This window comes from Poecilia reticulata, chromosome 23 (assembly GCF_904066995.2).
Source record: "Poecilia reticulata chromosome 23, P_reticulata-male-v2, whole genome shotgun sequence".
NCBI classification, from domain to species: Eukaryota; Metazoa; Chordata; class Actinopteri; order Cyprinodontiformes; family Poeciliidae; genus Poecilia; species Poecilia reticulata.
The window spans coordinates 10493185-10517531 of record NC_088852.1 but is presented as its reverse complement, the minus strand read 5'-3'; the positions used below and the strand labels follow the sequence as shown (position 1 = coordinate 10517531).

At 41.4% G+C, this 24347-nt stretch overlaps 1 protein-coding gene across 7 annotated transcripts in view; it reads left to right on the top strand.

Moving 5' to 3' along the window:
* grm8a (glutamate receptor, metabotropic 8a) overlaps nt 1-24347 on the top strand; it is a 240809-nt gene that overhangs the window by 17464 nt on the left and 198998 nt on the right. Inside the window, exon 1 of one of the 7 annotated variants that reach the window (XM_081604109.1) lies at nt 362-618. The exons of the other annotated variants lie outside the window; for them this stretch is intronic. The gene's annotated coding sequence lies outside the window, so the exon portion shown is untranslated. Of the gene's footprint in view, nt 1-361; nt 619-24347 lie in introns of those variants that run through there. 7 annotated transcript variants of the gene reach the window in all.

Here is a 24347-nt window from a genome sequence, read left to right as displayed (position 1 = left end):
GTCACTGAGAGGACCAGTGCGTAGAGCGCATTAAAGTGGAATGAGATTCTATCTCTCGCCGTCCTTTCATCAGCTGAATGGAAGCTTAGATAAGGGATAAGTGAAGCTATTACACACAGCCCCAGATTTCACACATCACAGGTGGACAATACACACACACCGTTTGATACACTTTAGAGACCTCACTCACGTTTTTGACTCTTCGGCTCTCGCGCTCAGCTAAGGCCGTGACTAACGGCGGCTGAGCGTGAGTCACTTGAAAATAATGGGAGCGTAATTAATGCTATTAGTTTCACCTGGCAGCGCCGGTGTCTCAACAAAAAAAAAGGAGAAGAAGAAAAAAGCCCCATCGTGTATTACGTCCCCGGTCTTATACATCGTCTAACAGAAAATGAGAAAGTTGGCAATTTGTAGTTGAGTGAGGGTTGGTTGGGAGGAAGCGAGAGAGAGAATAAAGAAAGTCATGTACATTCTTTGAGGGTGAAAGAAGATCCATGTTGCCCTGGTGGGATCTGGGTTCAATGTGTTGCTGGCGATAACTGAGTCAACATCCACAGAAACCCCCTGTGCGGCCCCCTCCGCGGCGTCCCTGCCAGCGTACACAATCTGAGCACCCTGGTGAGCTTTTACACAACAAAGACATTAGTGCCATTTTTCACACACCTCTCTTCAAGAAAGCAAAATGTCTTCTGCAGGAAAGAGATATTGACTGCACGAGAAATTGCACAAAAGTGTCGACAGTCGCAGAGCAAATGTTTCTGCCTTTGTCCGGACATCTGTAGCGGCGGGAGCGGTCTCGTTTGTTTCTGCATGTTCCGTTGTTGCCTTTGCGCTAATTAAGCGTCATAAAAGCACTCGAAAGTTGGACTGGAGCTTAACTTTTCAGACCAGCATAAAACCTCTGTTGCTTCGCTTCTTTCAGAAATGGTTTCTGCATGCATGATTGGCCAGCTTGCTTCGGAAGACTGTGTTATCTGCAGTGAAATGTTGCCGCAGTAATGAATTCTCTCATTTGGAGTAAATGAACCTACCAGGGAGGGAAAATGAGTTTGAGGGGAAACTAGTTTAATTTCTCTGTTTACTCAGGAAAGGGACGCGAACTGTTTCATCCAGTAAACTAGGCACCTGCTCTTTAAAAATGCTGAAATTATACGTGGTTACTAAAACTTTTTTTTTTTTTTTTACTGAAAAAAATCTAAAAAGCAACGAGTGCATTTGTGTCCAGCGCAATTAAATCTTTTTGTTGGTCTCTCTCCTCTCTCATACAAACCCACCTACAGAAAACGTAGAAACACTCTGCGCAGCCCCACATCCTAGTGGTCAGACTTGGCATTGCAGCTTACCATCCAAGCCTAAAAAAGCCAGATCTCTAATGCCGTTTTTCATCTCGCTGGACTCCGTGGCAACACTCTTAAGACTGATTTACAAAGAGTGGTTGTAAATGTGACAGAATATTGCTTTATAATTCCAAAGCCAAAGAATGGCTTTTAAAAAATGGAGTCACATACTGTAAATCTTGTAAGTTAATGCGGCCTCCAGATATCACCGCCGTCTGCATAATCTCCTGCTGCATACAGATATCCAGGTTGTCTTCGGCGCTCGGCTCCATCTGCGTGGACCGGGCTTGTCGTTTAGTTATTGGCGCTCTAAATTATTCAAGGCTTTGGCCACATTTAAAGTGTCTGGGCTGAGAACGAGGACGCGCAGAGGCTCTGCCGGTTGTGAGACTTTCGACATCCGCATTTTCCCGATAGTTTGCCGTCTTCTTGGGTTTGTGCTCCTTTTTTCTCTCACGTGATTGCGTTAAGTTTCTCCAACAACATTTGGGATCATGTCACGAGCAAAGGGAGAAGAGAGCTGTGTGTGTAACGTCTGACGGATGTGTGCGTGTCTTTTCATCTCTGTTCAGTTGGGAAATCATTTGGTGGGCAGGAAGTAACCACTGAAAATGGGGGGGAAAAAAACGTAACGATCCTTTCAGTCGGTTCCTTCCAGTCGGTTCCCCAATTGTCAGTCAGGGAACCGACTGACAATTGGGTCAGTCGGTTCCCCGATGGTTGACCCAATTGGTCAACAATTGGGGAACAATTTGTTGACCAAATTGTTCCCCATTTGGTCAACAATTTGACTGTTGACCAAATGATTTGACCGTTGTTGGAGCCTCGTAGGGCAAAGTTTTGCTGAACTTAAATGCACTGAAAGTTTCTTCTAGTTTTGGATTATCTAAACGGTCGCCCGCTGGTCTAACTAACGGTAATCAATCTGTGTGGGTTTCGATGGATTCTTATTGCCGTTACGACTGCTACTGTAAGTGGCAAAAAAAGCACACAGGATGAAAAGTTCACCACGGCACTCTGTTGTGCCAGTGTGGGTGGAGATGTTCATCCTCCCCACAGCACTGGAAATGAGGCAAAGAGAAGATTTTGTTGCTTTCCCCTTATTGTCCTTCCCAGTTGGTGCTGTTGCACACAAATTGAACAGCTTGATGTGGTCAAACAGAGCAAAGGGGTAGAGCCTTAAATTGGGGTAATCATGTTGGTGTTTGGATCTGGATCGCCCTCTTTTTAAAAAAAAAAAAACACAAGTCTAGTATATTTTAAAAATAAAGTCTAACATGCACCGATCCGTTTGCTGGTGTTAAGTGTGAGCGCTAAAGCACAGCTGGCATCAACAACAGCCAGAGACGAGGATTCAAATCTGAGATTTAACTTCAATCACAGTTGATTACTATGACTTGTCGCTTTCCTTGATCTTGCACTCCAAATGTTAAAGGCTTGGCTTGAACTCTTGGTTCATGACGTGAGTTTCATGATGTCCTTCATTTGTAATTAGGGCTAAAAATGGAGGCTGGTAGCTCCGACAGCTCGGCACGGGATTCCAGCTGAGAGGCTGTTTTTCGATGGGCGAGGAGAAATCCAACCAAATTTACTGTTTGGAGGATATTTGTAGAAGAAGTGCTCGCCATATTCTTTTTCTAAAATGCCAATAAGCAGCTATGAATACGTGGAGATGCAGTTAAGGCCGATTGTGATTTATTTTTGTTTAGATTTTTCGGCTCGCTTGCAGCGGTTTTGACTTTTGGCCCTAAAATGATGTACAAAGCATCCATCCAAGAATATCCATTTCAGTTGAATGCAATTTGGAACTTGATTTTGACTTGGAAAATGAACAAGGAACCGTCTCTGAGCTGCACAGAAACCGTCATTAGCATTAGCAAAAATAATCTACGTTCTGAGATTACCAAAGCGATTAAGGTTGAAATAGATTTTAAATTTATAACGACGGTAGTGCTGAAACATTAAATTTGAAGCATGATTTCTAACTGTTTGAAACGTGTCGATGTTAAAACGGGAGCATCACAAATAGTTCAAGGATTTCTAAAAAAAAAAAAACGCACCACAAAATGCAGTATTTTTCAAATGTATGTGAGTGAAAGTAGGACAGATGGAGAAATGAGACTTTGGGGAAGTCACAGGGGGCATTAAGACACTTAAATAAGGAAATTGATTCTTCATGCACCAAGTTTAAATAAGTGGCTTCTGGAGCAAAGCTAGAATCAGCAGAGAATACTGTATGTTTGATACGAAGCGTTAAACAGCCACGTTTGAAACGTTGGTGTTCGTTTTCTCTGATTTCCTTTATATTTTTGCTCCTTTTTATTCACATTTACCTTCTTGGTGGTGTCACCATTAGCTTTTATGCTCAAATTTAAATTTTTTTCCCCCCTCTTTCAAACCATTCCTTAAAGAGAAGAAACACGGGAAGAAGCTTTACAGTTCAAACGACAGATGCGGAGAAGAAAGGCTGCGAAACGGTAAATGTCAGAGGAAGAGAGGCGCAGTTTAAAGAGCATCGAGGAAAACTCTGGGGATAAAGGTGTGCTACAAGAAGTGTTTTTACATCTTGCAGCAGTGTTACATGAGATCACAGCGAACAGGTGGGTGGAAAGACGAGGGGGAGGAGAAAAAAAAAAAAGAGGTTAAATGTTTGTTTCCACTTTCCTGCTTCCTTTGCTCGTGGCGTGCCTCGGTCTGTCTTTGTCTCTGTGGTCTTGTTCTCTTGCATGGCTCCTGACCGTGATAACACGTTTGTTTTATTTATGTGAGAAAGGCGATAAGACATGGAGGCGAAAGGAAATACATGGAAACGGCATTAGCCAAAACGGCATTAGCCAGAATCTTTGTCAGAAAGAGAGAGAGAGAGAAAACCTCTCTTAGTGGGCATTATCAAGACGTGTGAATGCGTGTGTGTGTGTTTTAAAATAGATGTCCTCCTTTGGAGATTTATATAGAACATGACAGTCTAGCTATGACACTCTCTTTGCTACAGTTTCTCATGCATTCCGCTCGAATTGCTTTTGTGTTCAGGCAAATGTAAGGAAATCAATACCAACCCCCTGTATGAAGGGGGGGAAAAAAATCTAATTTAAAAACATTTTTATTTAAAATGAAGTGATTTATTCATCACTTGTCCGTATCCGTGAATATGGAAATGAGCTCTACCTTTCCTCCTTGCTGTTTCCATCCGTCATCGCCCTGCATGCGAGTCAGAAGTCTGACACAATTTCGGCAACGTGATTGCTAAAGTTACAGTAGAGTCTTTGACGCAGATGCTTCGGTTTATAACAAATGGAGATAAAAGAAAAAAAAAGGCTACGGAAAGCATCAGGAGAGAATATTTTATGGTTGAAAGTCAAGAAGGTGGCACACTTGTTGGAAAACTTCTGATGCATTCAGGAATAATGGCAAGTTTGCTACGCTAAATTTCAGCTCCTTTCATAATCGAACAAGTAAAAAGCCTTTTTCTATGCGGGTCAAAATGCGCATTTTTGAAAATCTCGAGTTCTTTAAGGATTCTGTGACTCCGCTTTTCCTTGAAATTGACCTTTAGCTCTCACATCCAGTCCTTCAGCTCATTAGCCCAGGTAAGACATTTCTGACTCTCTCTCTTTTTCGGGAGCGTCTTGAATTTTGACTTTTGGAGTCCGTCTGTGTTTAGTGGCTGTTTATGCGTTTACTTGGCCTCAGTCCACTCCTTGGGAAACTCCCCCGAATATTTCAATGGATTCCACTTAACCATCCTACCAAAGGTTGATGTTATCCCCGTTGCTGGTACACTTTTTCCTACCACACAATTTCCTTTCACTCAACTTTTCATTAAAATGCGGCAACCTGTTAGGTTCTGAGACAATGCATTTTGGATTATTGTCATGCAAAGGGAATAGAGCTTAACATTACAAAAACAACAAAAAAGAAGTGCTAAAGCAAACATTTTCATATATATTGAAATATTAGACCAATGACTTGGGAATAAAGAGGTAATTGAAGTTCCTTTTGCCAAACTAATAGAGCAGAAATGTAGACACTTTTAAAAAATGACACTTTTAATGCAAAGTTGGCTCTTTTAATTGACTTTTAATGCAACTTTGCATAAAAATATAATTATTTACTAAATAATGCAAAGTTGATGCCTTTAATGCAACTTTTAATGCACATTTGCATTAAAAGTGTGATTATTTACAGAGACACTTCACAAGATTCACAGACTCCTCCATGTTCATAACAGGTGTTATGTCATGTTTATGACAGTGTCACGTTCTGCACACCACTTCAAATAAAGTGTTACCAAAAAAAAAAAGAAATAAATTATGACACAATGAAATGATTCCCCCACAGAAAGTGTTTGTTGTGTAGAACCTCAGAAATGCAATTAAATTACATCCCAATATTCAGGCATCTCTAGAGTCTCCTTTACCGTTCCGCCGCAGTCGGAGTTTAACAAATGCGATGTCTGACTTGCTGGAGCCGGTGCAAGGTCGCCACTCCGCCTGATTCCTCATTCTCCTCTTGCTCCTTCTCCGTCCCCCAGCCCCCGCCTGCCTCCTTTCCCTTCTCCAACTAGCCTCTCTGCCCCCGACCTGTGGCGGTCCTCCGCCAGGGTAAGGCACCGCTAAACGGGCTCGGAGCAGCATCCCCATGTATTTTTAATGGCCACACCCGTCACGCTGAAAACCCCGCTTGAATTATGCATGGCGGATGAATGGGAGAAAAGAGGGTTCGGAAAGTAGCATAGGGAGGACCCCCGAGTGTAAAACAGAACGAAGGACGAGAATGAAAGACATCAAAGGGTGACCGAGGGATCGTGGCGGACAAAGATGCCAAAAGAGTAAAATGGAGAAGAGGGAAAGGGAAGCACAGAGTCGGAGAGAGAGAGAGAGAGAGAGGGAGAGAGAGAGAGAGAGAGAGACTTGTATTTGGGAATAATCACGGCTCAGAGAAGAGGAGACTGCGACCTCTTGCCTCCTTCCATCAGGCCTTAATTTCATCTCTCCACCTCTTGATCTGACTTCACCCTCAAACCTTCTCTGCCTCTCTCGGGTTCCCTTCTCGCCTCTGTCCCACTATTTCATCACCTCTATCCCTCTGTCAAAATCTGTTTTGTTTTGTTTTTTCTTCCACCACCTCCCTCCATCTCCTGCTCCCCATTTTCATCCTTCCGCCCGTCTCTTCCTTCCTTCATCTCCCGGTTGTCCCTGTATTGTCTGTGGGCTTATTTGTAAAATCGACTGATCTGATTTTTTAATGAGACACAGGAATGAGACGTCGCTGCCAGCAGCAGCAGCTGCCGCGATGCGTTTGGATGCCACTCGTCCTCTCCAGAAAGGCTTGTCGGTCTGCAGGTTTGGCCTCATGCTGCCTTCGCGTCTGTGATCTATGAGCGGACCCAAGCGTGCCCGCGTGCACACAAGTTCGATTTAGTGACATTTTATGAAATTACCTTATGACAAATGGAGCAAATGTTTGAAGAAAATAATAAAAAAGAAAATGTCTCAGCAGTGCAGTCATCTGTACCGAGGTCTTCCTTTCCTGCCGTTTCTTCTGACCGTTTTTTCTCTTGACCATCAGTCACCCATGCAGGTGACTGCAAAGCAATGAACTGCGTATTTAAGTGAATACAAAATAAGAGGCACAGACTGATTCGGTGATGTCATTCGCTTGTCTCCCATTATTTAAATGGCTTTACTGTTTGGAAGGCAGCACACGCTGTATTCGGAGAATTCTGTATTTGGATGAATTTGGTTTTGGCTAGATTATATGAAAAATTCCCTGTGTGTATGACCCCAAACGTATCATTGTCACAGGAAAACATGGTGGCGGAGGCATCATACTGCGGGGACGGGGCAGAACATTAGAGGCTACAAAAGTCTTGAGACCGGACAGATCAAACATGTAGCCAGAGCTATAATCTATAGCTCTGGCTATAGATTATAGCCAGAGCTATCCATCCGTTTAGAATTTGGGACGTTAATTTAAATAAAACGAGACTTGAAAGTGGTAGTTCATCCAATCTGAGCTCAGCTTGTTTGTTGAAAGCAATATATATATATATATATATATATATATATATATATATATTAAAAAAAAGATGTGACTGACGCGCTGCTGCAACTTTATGTCTCAGAGGCCCCGTGTCACACAGAATACATTCCTAGTCTATTTCTGATGCAGGAGCAGGCGGAAAGTAAAACATAGGAGCGGCTTATATATCAACACGAAACGGCTTAGACAGATGGTTCATTGTTTCACGTGTGCTCGACGTTAGCTAGTCACGTGCGTTTCTGTTTGGCGCTACGGTGGAGGGAGACGGGGTCACGTGCGAAGAAAGCCCAATCCAGTCGTTCGATGTTCATATTTAGTGGAAAACGCGTGCTGCAAATTAACCTAATTCTCCACGTTTCCTCCCGAGTTTACTTTTGGTTCTCACCGTCGTCGCTGTTGGTCGTCAGCTGTGATTCACGATGAATCACATCCCCCGCAATTTGACTCGCTGTTGACTCCGCTCCAGTTCTGACGTCGCTCCGAGAGCCCGAGACGAGTTTGAGAGGTTATGAGGAAGCAGGAACCCCGAGGCTTTGGTATTTTGGCTTATTTTTTTAATATTTCATTACAATGCTTGCAATAATTAGGATGACATTTAAAAAAGCTTTGATGTTTTCTTCCTGTGGTCTGTCGAGGCTTATTTATTTTTAATTTTTTATTTTTTTGGTTCTTTGGTGTTTTTGTTCAGCAATTCAAAATGCCTCTAAGACTCTAAGGTTATGTATTTTCTTTGCTTTTTCTTAGAGATAACTGGATAAATAAGCAATAACAAATGTCTTGTTTAAAATGTCTGATGAAAGAAGCAATTTCTGAAATGTGTAAACTATTGCTGCATAACCCCCAGATATCATCACTTTGCATGATAAATGAACCCTAATATTTAAAGTTGAGATTTATTCCTAAAGTAATAGTTCAGATGTGTGGCTGTGTGTTGGACAGTAAGAGCAGTCGGTATTTCCAGTTGATTTTATGACGAGCTCCAACACCGAATTTAAGGCACTCTGATATCTTTTTAGGAACTACATCTGACTTAATTAAATTAAGTGAAATTGGATTTTTTAAAAATTTTATTACGGGTTTAGGCAGCTTTGTGTTTTACGGCGCCTTCTGTCTCCCGAACAAGGCAGTTAAATTTTTAAACTGAACGTAAATCTTGTCGTTTTGAAAGAGGAGCATTCCACATCACCCACCGAAACGCCTGAATTTTTGTGTTCTCTCATACAATGTACTTTTTTTTTTAAAAGCAATGCCTCAAATCTAAACCACCACTGTCTGTACTTTTTTTTATATATATATATATATATATATATATATATATATATATATATATATATATATATACCAACCGGACATTGTGGTGGTGGATAAAGAACAGAGGAAAGCCGTTGTGGTGGATGTAGCAATACCAAGTGATTACAACATCAGGAAAAAGGAGCATGAGAAATTGGAGAAGTACCAGGGCCTCAGGGAGGAACTGGAAAAGACCTGGAAGGTGAAGACCACAGTGGTGCCTGTGGTAATCGGGGCCCTCGGGGCAGTCACCCCCAAACTGGAGCAGTGGCTACAACAGATCCCAGGAACAACATCAGACATCTCAGTCCAGAAATGTGCAGTTCTAGGCACAGCCAAGATACTGCGCAGAACCCTCAAGCTCCCAGGCCTCTGGTAGAGGACCCGAGCTCAGAGGATGAAACAGACCACCCGAGGAGGGTGAGAAGGGAATTTTTTTTTTATATATTTTAGCAATTTTTCTCTGTTTAACATAAAGCTGAAAGTTGAAACAATTCAAGTCAAAAAATGCATTCGGCTGAGCAAATGTATCGTCTTATTCTCATTTGCATACTCAAAGGAATGTTTTGTTTTGTTTCTTCTTGTGCAAAGATTAACTCAAAGTGCTGAAAGTGATTAAAAATAGCAGATAAAGTGATCCAGCTGCATATTCCTTTAGCTACAAGGACTTATTGGCTCTTTTCATCAACCTTATTAGTGCTAATTGATGAAATTATTGGAAACCAATGTTAAGTAATAATGACCAATGTCCAGTGACCTCATAGCTAACTACACCTTATGCCATTAGTCCCTTTGGGATGCATGTAAAGGAGAAAAATCCTCGTAGTAACCAAATGTACAAAGCTGTAAAAAAGGAAATGAGGACAAATTCACATCCTGTTTAATTCTTATTTAGAGAAAAGGAAATCTGAGTGGCAGAAACACGGAGAGCAGAGAGAGAAACGGCAGCAGCATCAACAGGCTGCCAATAACCTTGCAACAAACAGACAACGGTTCCAACAGCGGCGCACAATAACTTTGCCCAGAAGCGGAGAAGCGATAATATTGAAAACGGATACGAGTTAAGTTCCCTCTCTGATCCGGTGATTATGTTTTCGTCTTGCTTTCACCTGCGTGCGTTCTTCCCATTATACAATCTGTCCTCTGCACTTAAGGGCAAAAAAAGAAGTTTCCCGCCAGCGAACGCCGCCAGTCAATTTAACGACTTAAAGCTGCGAGATATTGTAAAAAACGAGCCACGATCTGCAGTTTTACTAAGGAAAATCCTTGTCAGACAAGAGGCCGCGGTTTAAGGGACCAATGCAGCAAATGTTGTGCATTTCACTAAACCGCACACATTGATCAGTAGAACACACCCTGTTTTAAGAAGTTTACTAACGGGGGTAAAACGTGTAAAGTGCAGAACATGATCTCTGATTATTTGAAATGTATTCTAAAACCAAAAAGATGTGAAAGGAGGGAGAAAACCAGACTTTTTAAGTGGATTGAAGGGTCACTGAAATTTATTCTGTGTGGCACAAGTTGGTTAACTCCATGTAATAAAAACGGTTTTCAGGAACAGTGGTAATACATTTTTGTTCAGTTCTTCACAGGGAGGCAAAATTTATGAGCAGCTTGTGTTTGTATAATTTTTTTAATTTTTTTTTTTTTTAGCTAGCTGACATTAAATTGTTTCATCTTTTTTTTCATTTGTTGAGGCTCATTCCTTTTCCTTTTTTATTCACCGAAAACAAATTTGATCAATATTTCTTCTTAGTTCATCTGGAATGGTATCTGCAGTGTTCCTACAATATCGAAAGCAATACGTATTTTAAGATTTATTCAGTTTAAAACGCATTATTTTGAATACAGTCGCACATCCAAGCGATGGTTTGCTGGTCCTGGTTCCCTTCCGGTTTCCTGTTGCTGTGATTTTTGTGGTACCCCTCAGAGTGAATGTAGATCTGTTCTTCTTCTTTTGTTTTTTTGCCTGCTTGTACATCAGACTTCTAATTGCGTGCTTCCAGGTTCCAACTCTGCAAGAGATTTTTGACATTTTGGGGGAAGCCGGCCTGACGCTGTCGCTTCCAGCTTTTACTCACGTGACATTTTGATCATAGGCTCCCTCTTGAAACCGACGCCCCGCCGTAATCCATGTGTGAGATGTGTTTTCTAGGGGGTGGTTGCACAAAAAAATCTCCTTTGGTGCTGCAGTTTCTCTTTTTAGACGGCCTTGACCTTCAAAGAGCATCATTCCTATTGACAACTCCCTGCTAGACGCTCACTTTTACAGTCGGACAGAAAAACACTGCCGCCTCAAATCCGACGAAAAGAGGTTGTTGCACCAAATCAGGCAACGGTCGTATTTTTTTATATTTTTTGAAAACGCTACATTTATTTCTCCATTAATTGGAGCAGAGCAGATGGAATAATTAGTTCATGATGAGCGTAAGTGAATGTTGCTGATGCAATTGAACTTAGATTAGCATAATTGAAATAATAAAAAAAAAAATCTGCAAGCAGCATGCTGGGAGAGAAATCGATCTTTTGTCTAATTGACTGTGCGCGGTGTCCAACAAGAGCTATGGTAGTAAAATTTTCAATTAGGGCGGCTAATCTTCTGCAAACAGCCAGCGCCGCCGCGTCTGCGCTGACGGGGCCCGTCAATGAATTGAGCCCCGCGCATCAGAATACCTGTCGGGTTGGTGTTTTGGAAAGCCTCCGGGAGTACTTGGCCGCAGCTCGGCTCTGTAAAGACAAAAAAAAACTGCTTTGCAACAATACATAAAACTCATGGAGCGTGTTTCACTCGGCGTCTCAGAGGGGGATTTAACCACTAAGACGAGACAAGGCTCTCCTTTCTCTCGTTGAGCTCTGTCCAAGTGGAGCTGGACATCTGCCAGAGTCTGTACATGGTGAAGGGAGAAATATTCATACACACAGACACACACACACAAAGCTGTGCATGTGTTTACAGAGTGATGCACAATAGGGCATGCTTAATCATATTGTTAAATCGAGATCATCCGGATGGCAGATGGAGAAATGTGAAACATTTCCACCTGCTTCATTCAACTGTAATCCTATGTTTTATTATTTTTTGTTTGGCTTCAATTTTACAGATTTATCTCCATCAAATGTAACTAATACTTGATTTATTTTAGGAGTCTGCATGCTTGTTACCCGTCACATTAGATTTAAAACATCCTGAAGACCCAAGTGGAACTTTGTCCGTTTTGACGCTTTGGCAAACTCTCGGAGCACACTTAAGTACATTTTCATGTCTCCAGTCATTTTTAGAGTTCATTAAAATGTTGTTGATCGTTTTTAAGATCTACACGCTCATCCGTGTTGACGGAACGAGCCAAAGTGAAATGTTAACACTTGGTCTGTGAAACTCTTGAGATAAACACACAGGGGCTAAAGAAGCTCCAGAAACGAGATCTAAGTTTGGTTCGAGGACGTTGAGGTATCGCTCCGTGTCGGCTCAAATCTCTTGTTTTAGTCTGCTAAGGGAGTGAGGAAGAAATGAAAGCGTTGCTTCAAAAGATATACGCTCGTGCTCTGAACTTTTGTGTTTCCCAGTGGGGCAGCTCCTCTGGCTACAGCTGAAGAGGAATCCTTGTTCTGTTGCCGCCATATTACTTCGTGTTGATCGTGTCAGTTCGTTCCTGCCGTATGTTGTACTTGTAAATCAGATGTTCTCATTCTTTTTTTTTTTAAAGGACTCACTTATTAAGAAAGTGTCAAGTGTAATAGTATGAACAGGTTTCACCCATTGTAGCCATGGTGATGGCTACTAGCCAACAAGACATGATTGAATCCCAACTTTTCACGTGAAGTAAATGTAGCGTTCAGATGGAAAGGTTACAGAAGATCCAGGATCTAAATGCTTTTGTTCAAAAAATACTGTGATAAACCGTAATATGATAACGGCGTAATGATGCGAGTTCGCTCTGTAAGACGAACTCAAATTCAGGATATTTTAGAGATCCAAAATAAAACACAGCAGCCAAAAGCAATAAACACAATGTAAATTAAAACCACTTACAACTGAAACCATAAAGAAAATGGATTATGAAGCCTCTGCAAACAAAACTGGTCCTTCAAGAAATATTGATCATCAGAATGAAAGCAATCAAGTTCATTTAAATTTCTTACGATTAGGTTTCTTTCAGCCAAACACATTTTAAAAATCAAATATGGCACTAATAAACTGTTTACATTCTTTTTAAAGAAATTCACCCAGCTGTGGAAGACTGATGCAAAATCTTAAAGAAACGTGGACTAAATGTAGTCGGTGTTAAGTAAACATGCATATCGCACAGAATATTGTTGCTGTTCCGTTTCCTCACAGAGAAACAAACGTAGTCTGATAAGCTGGTATTAGCTGGTTGACTAATTAGTCGGGTTTTGCCTCCGGTGGAGAGCATTCAGCTGAAATGGCGCTTGTAGCTTGGAAACTGAACTTTAGAAATAGCATTACCTTAAAGAGCACTCCTTTAGTTTCCATATTCAGACTTCTCCAGGCACGTGGGAGAGGGAGCGAGAGCAGGGCTTCTCTGCGCTCATTAAAACCTTAATGTACCTTGATGCCATAAACCAGCCAGACATTACTCATTTTGGCTGAGATGACCATTACTGGTAGACGTCGCCTTCTCTGTTTCCATTAAAATCATGTTTGTCAAATGCTCTTTAAAATCCCATAATGTTCAGGGGGGAATAAAAAAAAAATTTTTTTGTATTGTGGCCTTCATATCTTTAACCAGGATTCCCCTCGCTGAGCAACATGCATGATTTCACCATTGAGCCTGTAAACACCTGGTTTAGATGTTAACATTTGATCCGATTTGATCAAAAAGGTTTAGCCATTATATCTTCACTTTTATGTACCGTACAATTAGCATATATCAGAATCGCCTTCAAAATGAAAATGTTAGAAATTAGAAAATAGATCAAATTAAATTATTTAATGGCAATTCTTACCAAGACAAATAATCAATGAGACTGTCTCAAACTTAATGGCAGCAGTGATGCATACCAGGGCAGCAGTGGAACATTTAAATGAACTTGTTTTTGCGACAGAGCTACATTGCACACACCCACACACAGATGTGCACAGCAGTATATAACAAATACTCAAACGGAGCTTTGCTGTTGATTAAACGTCCATTGTCAGAGTGAATTTTTACCCCCGATTTTCTTTTAAATGTTTCTAGGCAATTTAGTCGTCGTCCAGACTTTTTCAAGCAAAATAAATAAGAAAATAAAATGTTTTTTGTAACACCAAGTATTGTGCCAAGTGTTGAAATTTGAATGTCTTCCCTTCGAATATTGACTGTTTTCATTAAAAACGCAAAACTGCAGTCAAAGTTCAATTAATTTTTTTCTTGGAATTGTAAATTGAGATTTCTAGCGGCTCGAAATTGCATCTGTGTTTCAGCTAAAACAAGTGAGAAAGAAAAGGAGCCGGCGTTCCTCAGTAGGAGTTGTAATTTTGAAAATGGAAATTAGATTTATGCTTTTACACCAAGACGAAAATACTCCCTCTGTTTTGGCGCCTCTCATAAACACCTTACCCATGCAGACACACACACACACACACACACCTGGATTCCACTTTCATTTCCTCTCGTGGTGGCAGTGGTGATGCATTCATAACAAAACTCGTGACGTATCCTCCCTCTCTGCACAGAGACCCACAAATTCAGTGATGTATGCAGAATGATTAAATCTTCAGCTTCTTTTTCTTGCCACACAACGAAGCGACACAGTATTTATTTTTTTTATTCTCTCTTTCTTTCTACAGTTCCTGTCCTGCTTCTCTTACTCGTTTGCCGAGTGTGCGCCGGTTGTTTTTTTGCCTGTCAGATTTTATTTCTCACCTGCTGCCGGTATTTCTCCACGGGGCGCCGTTAGACCTGTTTGACTCCGTGAGTGATGTCTCCGCAATATTGCGAAACACGTGACGTGTGCGTCTCTGGGGCCCGGTCAGGAGGCCTGGAGGGGTGCTGATTAATTTAGCAGGCTATTGGTGATAACAGACTGCCTTGAGGTATGACTCTGTGGGACTAATGCAAACACACAAGCTCAAACACACATGCGCCGGCTGCAAACCGGTGCAGCCAAGCTGATTAAATGAGCTCGTGCACAAACATCTATTGCAAGCCGTGGCGACATGCGAGGCCTTACGTGTGTGTCTGATGAGCGGAGCGTCAAGCTAGGAAATGAAATCTCCAAAAGGAAATGGACAAACGCAGCAGCTCCTGGTTGTTGGTTCGCCGTTTGCGAGCACACGCTTTGTTGAAAAAGTTGTATCGAACAAGAGTGAAGGCGCGTCAGATTGAAACGTGTTGGGTTTCCGATGCCTGAGCAGATGGAGATGTAGAGAGTGTGTATGTGTAGGAAATCAGCAAGCTGCAGCAGGTGCACCAAGTTGTGCTAAGCGACATGTTTCGTTGTTCTCCGATAATGCTCTGTCGGTCTTTTCTCTGCCTGAGAAGACCGAATATTTCAAACGAAGTTGGATGTAAAGCAGGGAGCTTTTCCAACTTGACTCTTGAAGGAAAGTAAAATATCCAGATCAGATCTTTTGGTGGTTATCCATTCACACTGGGGAAAGAAAAACATCCTCATTGGTGTTTGTGCAAAACATAGAGCCGCTTTCGGTGTTTTGATTGGTTGCTGTATGTGTACTGAGCATTTGTGGGGTGTGAACTGAATAAAGCTCGGTGTGACTTTTTATAGCCTCGCCCTCTGTTCAGGTGTTTCTGCATACACATTATCGTGTCTGACTGGGTGCCGTGTTTTGATCACCGTGTGGAAGAGCTGAGGTAAGTGACTTATCTTTAACTGCATAGAGTGATTCAGTCTGAATGCAGGTTTTCAGTAGTAAAAAGAAAAGACAAGAAAAAAACCCCAGATGTTATTGGATTTGAGCACCTGCAACATATATAGTCAAGAGCTCTCAGAGCTTGTCCTTTCATTTCGAGATGAAAAGAACACACCGGTGTGTTTGGCAAAAGAAAAAAACACCCTGGCAGTCTTCAGAAAACAACTGTGGTGGATGATCACAGGATCCTTTTCATTGTCAAGAGCTTCAGAACACCTCACCAATCGAGGAATGCCCCTCAGGAAGCAGATGTGTCGTTATTTAAGAGAGGAGTTAGCAGAATACATAGGGAGAAAAACGCAAGGTCAGCGTTGGAACGGTGTAGTGACCAGAAATCATATAAGAATTTCTGACGTCAATCTTTTTTTTTTTTTTTTACTTTTGGTCGTTTGTATTTATCCAAACACACTTTTACGGTTCTGAAGGGGAAACGGTTATAATTTATTCAAGTGTTAAAAAAAAATCACAAAATTTTGAAGTCAGGAAGTGGAACACAAGTCTTTTTAACAAATCAAATTTCTGCTGACATCACCGGATTTTTAGACTTTCCCCAGCCCTCGAACGCACTTTTAATTTCCGTCACTTCCTTTTTTCTTTAGTCTCCTTTGCTCTTTCTCGATTCGTCTTCTCTTTCCCTTTTCCTTCCGTCTCCTCTCTTCTGCTCTCCTTGCTGTCATGTTTAGGGCTGTTAATGAAATAAAATACCTTGGCTGGGTTTTTAAAAAAAAAGAAAAGAAAAAAGATCCTGCTTTCTATTCCATCCTCTCATTCCTGTCTGGCAGTAATTATGGCTGTCTAATTGGGTCTATGGAGGCTGAGACAGTGTTGGAGAAAGAGAGGGAGAGAGAGGCTCTGCTTGTGTATGTTGAGGAAGTCCTGTACGCCTTCAGCTGAATACAAAGTGAGTCTGACTCCTGACCACAAAGAGGGGTTGTTGTCTTTTATCAACATGCATGCTGAGATGAGATCCAGCGTGGATGAGCAGTGGAGTTTACTCGAGCTTTTTGTTCAAATTATCTGCTGAAAATTTGCTCAGTGGTTGTTTACGGCAGACTGTCATGTTTGAACAAATGTCAGCCCCGCACTTTTTTTAAAGGAATGTTTCTATTTTTAAGCTTCTCATCTGTGCTTAACCCTTTTAGCTCACGGTAGTTGCATTCAGTTCCACGTCCAAGATTGAGAAATATCTGAAAAGCCAACCACCAATGAGAAATATGTGGTTTAAAAGTTGCCTAAAATGTGACTTTGAAGAACTCTGGCATAGACGCATAACCAATCGAGGCAGAGACATTAAGACAAAGTGGATGTGGATGTGAGCGCTTCCATTTATCTGAGCAAATGTTTATATTAGGATGATTGTGTAAGTCTCACATTACCATGCATACTCAGCTTGACATAGTTAAACTCATAAAGGTTTAGCTGCACAACAGCAATGTGGTTGTTAAAACACATTTTACTGTCATCCCACTAAAAAGTCCTTTCAGGAGAAAGACTTTATGCTCACAAACACATGCATTTCCCCAGTCATACAGCTGTCTGTATTAGCCATGTCATAAACTATGTTGTCCTCTTAAGTTGGCTTTAGGTCCCCTAATTTTAAGTTTAAGCTTTTTATAATCCTTTATGTATTTACTTACATGGAGTTCACCTATAATCACGTACCACTTATGTTTCTCAAAGATATTTAGTACATCGATTTTTCTTTTTTGTCACCACACAGCCATTTGGCATATTGTAGCTAAAAGGTATATATTTTTTTCTCTAAACAACCTAAAAATGTTCAAACATATGTCCTCTATCCCAGACAATAGTATATTTTACCCATAGGCCTCTATTAAGCCACAGGCCTGGCATCAAAATTACCAGTCCGGGACGAGTCTTGGGGAGAAGGTCATTCTCTAAAGACACACTAACAGGCCCATACACGAGATTCATATGTGTGAAGGTCTCCCTGTGCCTTTGGGTTTTTTAATTCTCTTCCCCTGTCATGCCTGACTGGCACCGCCGGGGCAAACGCACAGAAAGAAATGCGCACAAACATCAGCGCTTCAGTCTGCTGTGTTCACATATCAAACACCCCAATTTATTGTCGGTAATAAATTGGCTGACGGTAATGTCATGTAAGGGACGAGCTTTCCTGCAGATATGCAGCTGGCTGATTGTTAGACGCATGCAGGGGTAAAACTTGACATTGGCCTTATTGCTGCTGTCAGATGCAGATTGTCCCCACAAAGCGTCTGCAGTGTCTTTTTGACAATTGTGGCATTAGTCTTTACTTTGGGTCCTACCCTCTGCAGTCGTCATTGTCACTGCAGTAAAGTTTTAGAGTTACGTAATGTCGATTGAGTGACAAACTTTAACTTCTGGCTTTAACTGTTTGTCGCCTAAGGACCGTTATAACTGAAGAACAAGAGGGGAAAATGGAGAATATGGTTTGGTATGCTCAACTTTATGTCCGTCTTATACACTCCACCTACTGGGTGTAAAAAACCTATTTGGTTACGGCACTCAAAATGGGTAGTAACATTTTCTTATTATTTTTTTATGTTAATCATGCATATTAAGAGCCAGAAACCAGACTGACAATCCTATGTCAAGATGAGAGAAAAAAAATTGGTTTATAATTTCAAAATTTTAAACTTTAACCAAGGAAGTGTTGAATTTCACTGCAATAGTGTGAACATGTGCACTTCGACATATATTCTTAGCAGATAATTTGCTCTTGGCTCTCAATCACATTGACTATCACTCTAACGTGCAAAAATAGTACGAAACTAATAAAATCAGAGGTTGTCACATTGTAATTTTGTTATACTGGTTTTCTGTTCGCACATCATACAAGTGTGTGTGTGTTATCGGTGCGCTGAAAGGTCATGACAGGGTTTGCCAGCAACATGCAAGCAGTCTCTATAGGGGACTGAGAGTTAATTACCCTTTCAGATCAACAGATTAGAGGCTACTTGTTTTTGTCGCTGGGAAAATGTGGAAAAATGTACCAACAGGCAGATTTGTTTTTATGAAAAATTGAAGTGAACTCTTTTTAAAACGATGCCATAAAGCTACGAGGGCGGGGAAAAAAAAAGTACCTTCATTGTTATTGCTAAAAGTCGCTGCATATTTTCCATTACCGTATTTCCCGCACTATAAGGCGCACCTTTTCATATGTAAGGCTCACCGCATTATAAGGCGCATAGGATAGACGATTCAGTTTGGGTTGCCAATTTGTTCCGTACTCTATTATTACACATCCACGTTTGTAAAGAAGTGGTCCCCGAGTGCTTTATATAGTAGTCTGTCCCAGTCATTGTTTCACTCACGGTGTTGGTGTTGCGATATTGTGCCCAACTGCTTTCTGGGTAACACAGACCAACCGACACGCTACTGCCGCAGTCTCTGTCTCTCTTCCCCCACTCCTCCGCCCCCCCTGGCTTTAAATGTATTATCAAACTTTATTAACAAACCAGCGTTCTGACAACTATCCCAGCATGCACCGCGTACTTCTTCTTCTACGGGGGAAAATGAAGTCGGCGGCTGCTTACCATAGTTGCTACACCTGTTGTGGCTCAATATTGGTCCATATATAAGGCACACCGGATTATAAGGCGCACTGTCGCCTTTTGAGGAAATTGAAGGTTTTTAGGTGCGCCTTATAGTGCGGAAAATATGGTACTTTTTTTCCCACCACCTAGCAGTTACAATTAAAAACAAGTTTAAGTATTAATCAGATGAGGAAAGTTTTGTTCTGGGACTTTAGCTCATAAAACTGACTAGATGTTAAAGGATGTCAGAAGCAAACTCGAAGAGCCAAGACACACAAACTCGTTGGAAGCACGAAGACTCCAGAGACATTTTTATTTTGGCCCATCATCACCCTACTCGCTAAAAGTATTCCTCATTAGCGATAGCTAGTGGCTTGCCATCAGCAACATATTCTTATTTTAAGCTGTGAAAATGGCAGTAAGTGCTGTCTAAAATGAGCAGCTTTTTCCAGGATGATACGTCTGGAGAATTTTTAATTTATTTTTTTGGTAATGAGAGCGAGAGAAGAAACTCCGGTCGTAGTTTGGCAAGTTTTCCTAATCCACGGGTGAAAACAGTCAGCTTTGTGATCCGAGCTGGATAAATTTTCACTCTTTTTGCCGTCATGTTTTATGCTTGTTTTGGTAAACTTTAAAACGGCAACAAACAATTTTTTTTTTATTTGAATGGGAGGCATATAATAGCAAATTAAGATCAGGGTTTGGTCTGTATCTCAGTTTTAACTTGCTGTTCGGTTCAGTAACTATTGTTTTTCTAAGACTTTGAACAACCATATTGACAACTTATCCATCCAGCCTTTATCTTCCACTTATCCGGGGTTGGGGAGCAGCCTAAGCAGAGAGGCCCGGTCTTCCTTCTGCCCGACCACTTGATCCAGCTCCTCTTGGGAAATTCCAAGGTGACCCCCAGGTTAGCAAAGAATCATCGTCCCTCCAGCGTGTCGCAGGTCTTTCTCAGTCCCTGCAGGATGTGCCCGGAGCTGTTGAAGCAGAGAACATTACAGGACACTGGCCCTCAAGAACTGAATTTGAAAATGTCTGGAATAGGCAATGAAAAATCAAGTTTTCCCCCAAACTGAGCATGCCACTCTTAATCGCTGTTGTTTCATGCAGAGGAGTGAGTCAACCTGGTGGAACACCCAAATTGTGATCTGTAAAAATGCCCAGATCTGTGTAAGAAAATACAGCAATAATTATATTATTTTGAAGAGTTTGACTTACTTCTGCCAAGCGTTGCACAGTTTAGCTTGAATTGCTAAAGGACATATAGAGTAAATATCATAAAAATCTACTACAGTGAGTATAGTCGAGGCAACCAGCGGTGCAAACATGAACAAAATCAAGACGAACACGCTCGATTTAAAACTAATTCACTTTTGTTGTGGCTCGGGAGATTCAGCAAGAACTCTTTTTTCAGCGTTCTCTGCTTCCTGCCTTTTTAAAGTGTCATCAACTTAAACATGACCTTTAAAAAATGTCACATTGATGGATTTGATTGATATCCATAGGCTGGGAGTAATAACACCATTCAATATCACTGTAGCGGATCATGATGTATTATCATAACAGTGGGCTTTTTCTAACCCTCGGTTTGAAATATCAAACCATAATGGGTGTGATGGTCTTCGCGGGAAGACTGCTGGTGTCGCTTGCGTGTTGCGAACACATGAATGGAAGCTTGATGTTGTGCGGTAAAGCTTTAGAAACGTCGACTGTCAGGTCAACGGTGTAAAGTGAAAGAAAGCGGACAATTAAAGGGTCTTTTCTCCTGGCTTGTGGAAGTGTGCAACTGCATACAGCCGTTCGTTTCGCAGGTTTTAGACCTTTTCTTCTTGTAATCGCATATGGATAACACGAGAAAGGGAGACTTACAGAGAGTACCGAAGCCGAAAGGATTAAAAGTTGGACTCTCAAATGGACAGGAGGTAATGAAACCTGAAGAGGTTGTTGCTGATAAAAGCAAGTGTGCAGCTGACTGTTTGTGTGAGGAGGATAGACAGATGGAGGTCAGACGGGATGAAGCACTGCAAGCCGATGAACAGGAGATGGAGTAAGCAATTAAAGACAAGGGAGGGGAGAAGCGGTGAGGAATATTGAATTAAAAAGGTGCAAAGAAGGGGAAACTGACAGGGATTCAGAGGAATAAACCTTATCTGTCAAGATCTCATCAGAGGAAAGTACAGCCTCGGGGCATCACCACCTCCGACTAGTAAAACGGGATTAATCACAAATTTACACATAGACACACACACGCATTGTCCTACACACACTGTAAAGTGCGAACCCATAGGAAGTGAAGAGGTTTGTCTTCCGACACATTAAATAGGATTTGCTGGCTTATTGGATAGCTATAGTTGATTTCTGCAAGCGTGTTCTTTTGTAAATTTGGATGTGTGCTTTATTATAAGAATAACAGACAAAATGTAAGTTTGTCGGAGAATCTGACTTGAGCAGAGGTTTAAATTTCAGTATTTGTATGGAAGCAAATAACTCAAAATGGGTTGCTTCCATGCCCGTTTCTTGTCTCAACTGGGGAATAAAAAGATAAAGGTTAAATGTATGAATATTTCTTACGATGTGCTCCGGTTTGTCAAGAAATGGCCTTATTGCCTAAAACATAGTTTAGTGATGACCAGAAGAGCTTCAAGTTGAAATGATAGGGTCACTGTTTCACAACTTTTAGATGCATCCCCACCACCTCTAAATAAAATAATTGGCCAATGACCAGGCCTTTACAAAAAGTGCTGATATTCCAAGCAAACTGAGCAACGAGCTTGTTGATTCAGTCTCATTGGAGCAGCGATGTTGTAGGACGGAGGTCTGTGCTCAAGTACAATTGCCAATTTTCTTCCCACCAACTTTTGTCAAGGCCTCCTCATGTGGGCACTGGAATAAATGAATGAATGCCCAACTCTATTAACTCTGTAGGTTGTGCTTTTCAAATCCTAAAGACTTCGTATTCCTCAAAATGTTTATGGGTGTATATTGTTTTAAGTGGCAGTTCTTTCAGGAAGGGCCTCCTGGGTAAGTGCCTCTTTCAGCTCACCCCAGACCTTCACATAATCTGTTCAAATTTCTGTCGGGCATAGCAATGGGTTATCCTCAAACACTCCAGCGAAATGAAACGAAAAGGAACTCGGGCCTTGCTAAGTGTGATTGACAAAAATCTGATCTGTCTGGTCACTTGCCTTCTTCAACAGCCCAGAACAAAAAACACCACTAACTACAGTTGTTTAAATTGGGGGGAAAAAGCTTTGTTAAATTTGACCAAGCATATGAGAATAAATTATACAACTGGTTTAAAGATGGTAACTAAATCAGGGTTTTTCCCCGACTGGGAGCTTAACGCTGAATGTGACAGGTAGCCAGTCAAAAAACGCGGATTCTCCTCCGTGCTTTATGAGGGGAAATTACGGAGGGGAATCCCAAACAGCTGACACAGCACAACCCAAGTCCAGCGGACATCGGAGTTGATATGTGGAAACGACATTAATGTTTATTCAACATTTCGTGCAAAGAATATAGAAACGACAAGGGGGGTAGTTGGAGCCAAATCGCTACCGCAGTTGATGAACCCGGTAACTTTTCAGCTGTTCTTCGTTTACGTGACATAAATAGGTTATAATGATTTTATTCAGTCAGGACTTTACGCTGACTCTAGCCACATGCATCACAGGTGGATTCTAGTAAAGCATTGATTAATGCCTGATTTTAAAATTTGTTAACTGGACTTGTAGCCATTATTTTGTGCTCAGGTGGCTGGACACCACACGCCTAGGATACCTAGGATTTCTGTCGGCTAATGTGTGGTCTGTCAGGTCTTGAAAATGGGCCAACAGTCGGCCGACAACTCGTGTCGTGTGCGCTGGACATTAGACTAAGGAAATGAGGAAGGGAGGGTCAGTGGAGAGCACCGGAGTTGAGCCTTTTTTCATTCAGTGTCAGCAACAGAAAGAATAAAAGGCAGGAAGAGACGATAAAACCGATAATTAAAATGAGGTCGATAGGTTTAATTTATTGTGCGATTAATTGATTTATCGTTTATCGCGACAGGCCTAGTCTCAAGATGACTCTTGGCTATTAAGTCAGAGTAACATAGGGTTTGGAAAGAAAGTAATCCCTGTCAGAAGCTAATGGTGCAATCACTGTCACCATCAGCATTTTCTGTGCTAATAGATGGATAGATTTTATGCTTTTTACTTAAGGCTGATCTCATGTCCTAATTATACCCCTGCCACTCCTTTTACTGCTGTGCCTTTCGCCACTCAATGACTGAGAAGCCCTTTATGATTTATGGTAATTAGAAATGGTAAAATGTAGCCATTAATATAGTGGTTGTTACTGTCACTGATAAAATAACATAACACTATGCCAACATAGATTTGTTTTCTTTTGTATTTTCTTTTTTGACGAGTCTATTTTGTTTTGATTGCATGCAGATACGTTTAGAAACCTTAAACTTGTTTCTGTTGGCGTAAAGTCTAATCTTTGTTGTTCAGCTGTATTACTTTCTCAATAGAGACACCTTGTGTGAACGAGGGCGTACTGCAGGGAGGGAAAACTGTCCACCAGGATGAAATTACAACTGCTTTCTGCCACTTAACACCCTTGCTTTTGTTGGATAAAAGACATATTTTTAACCTTTTTTTTTGTAAATGACAATTTTATCACCATTGGAAGCAAGTTGTCAGATAAAAATGAAATCTGCATGCACCCCTAAAAACCTTGCAAGTGCACAAAACCATGTTGCCAGGGCTAAGGGTGAAACAAATCCACCTTCAGTCTTTCTTTTGCCCTTTTGGCTGCCACCGAAAGCAGCAGGTTACCTGCAGAGGAGACCAACTTGTCACATACCAGTCGCTGCTCTAAAGTCTGTGTGTCTGTGTCCCTGCGGCTTAGTTCCTGACACCACTCGGTGCCTAACAAGATTTATCCAACATGGCACCGCCTCAGAGACAGGTGGTCAGCCAGAAAAGGAAATCTTTTCCACTTGGTAACAAACAAAATTGTGATGTATCTGCCCGATCGCTCGCTGAAGACCAGCGCGTGGAGATCAAGGTTTTTGTTTTCCCCGCAGTCATGTCCTTTGGTCGCTGGAAATGAATGTCTGCTGTTGGTATACTGGCAGCTTTATTCTTTCTGATGTCCCCTTTAATCCTTCTTCTTCTCCCCCCCCCCTCCATTTATTGCTCGCTCCTATCATTCATTTTGCTGCGAATCTGTCGCCGTGTTCGTTTAATATCTCTTTCATCTTTGCTCCCCCTTCCT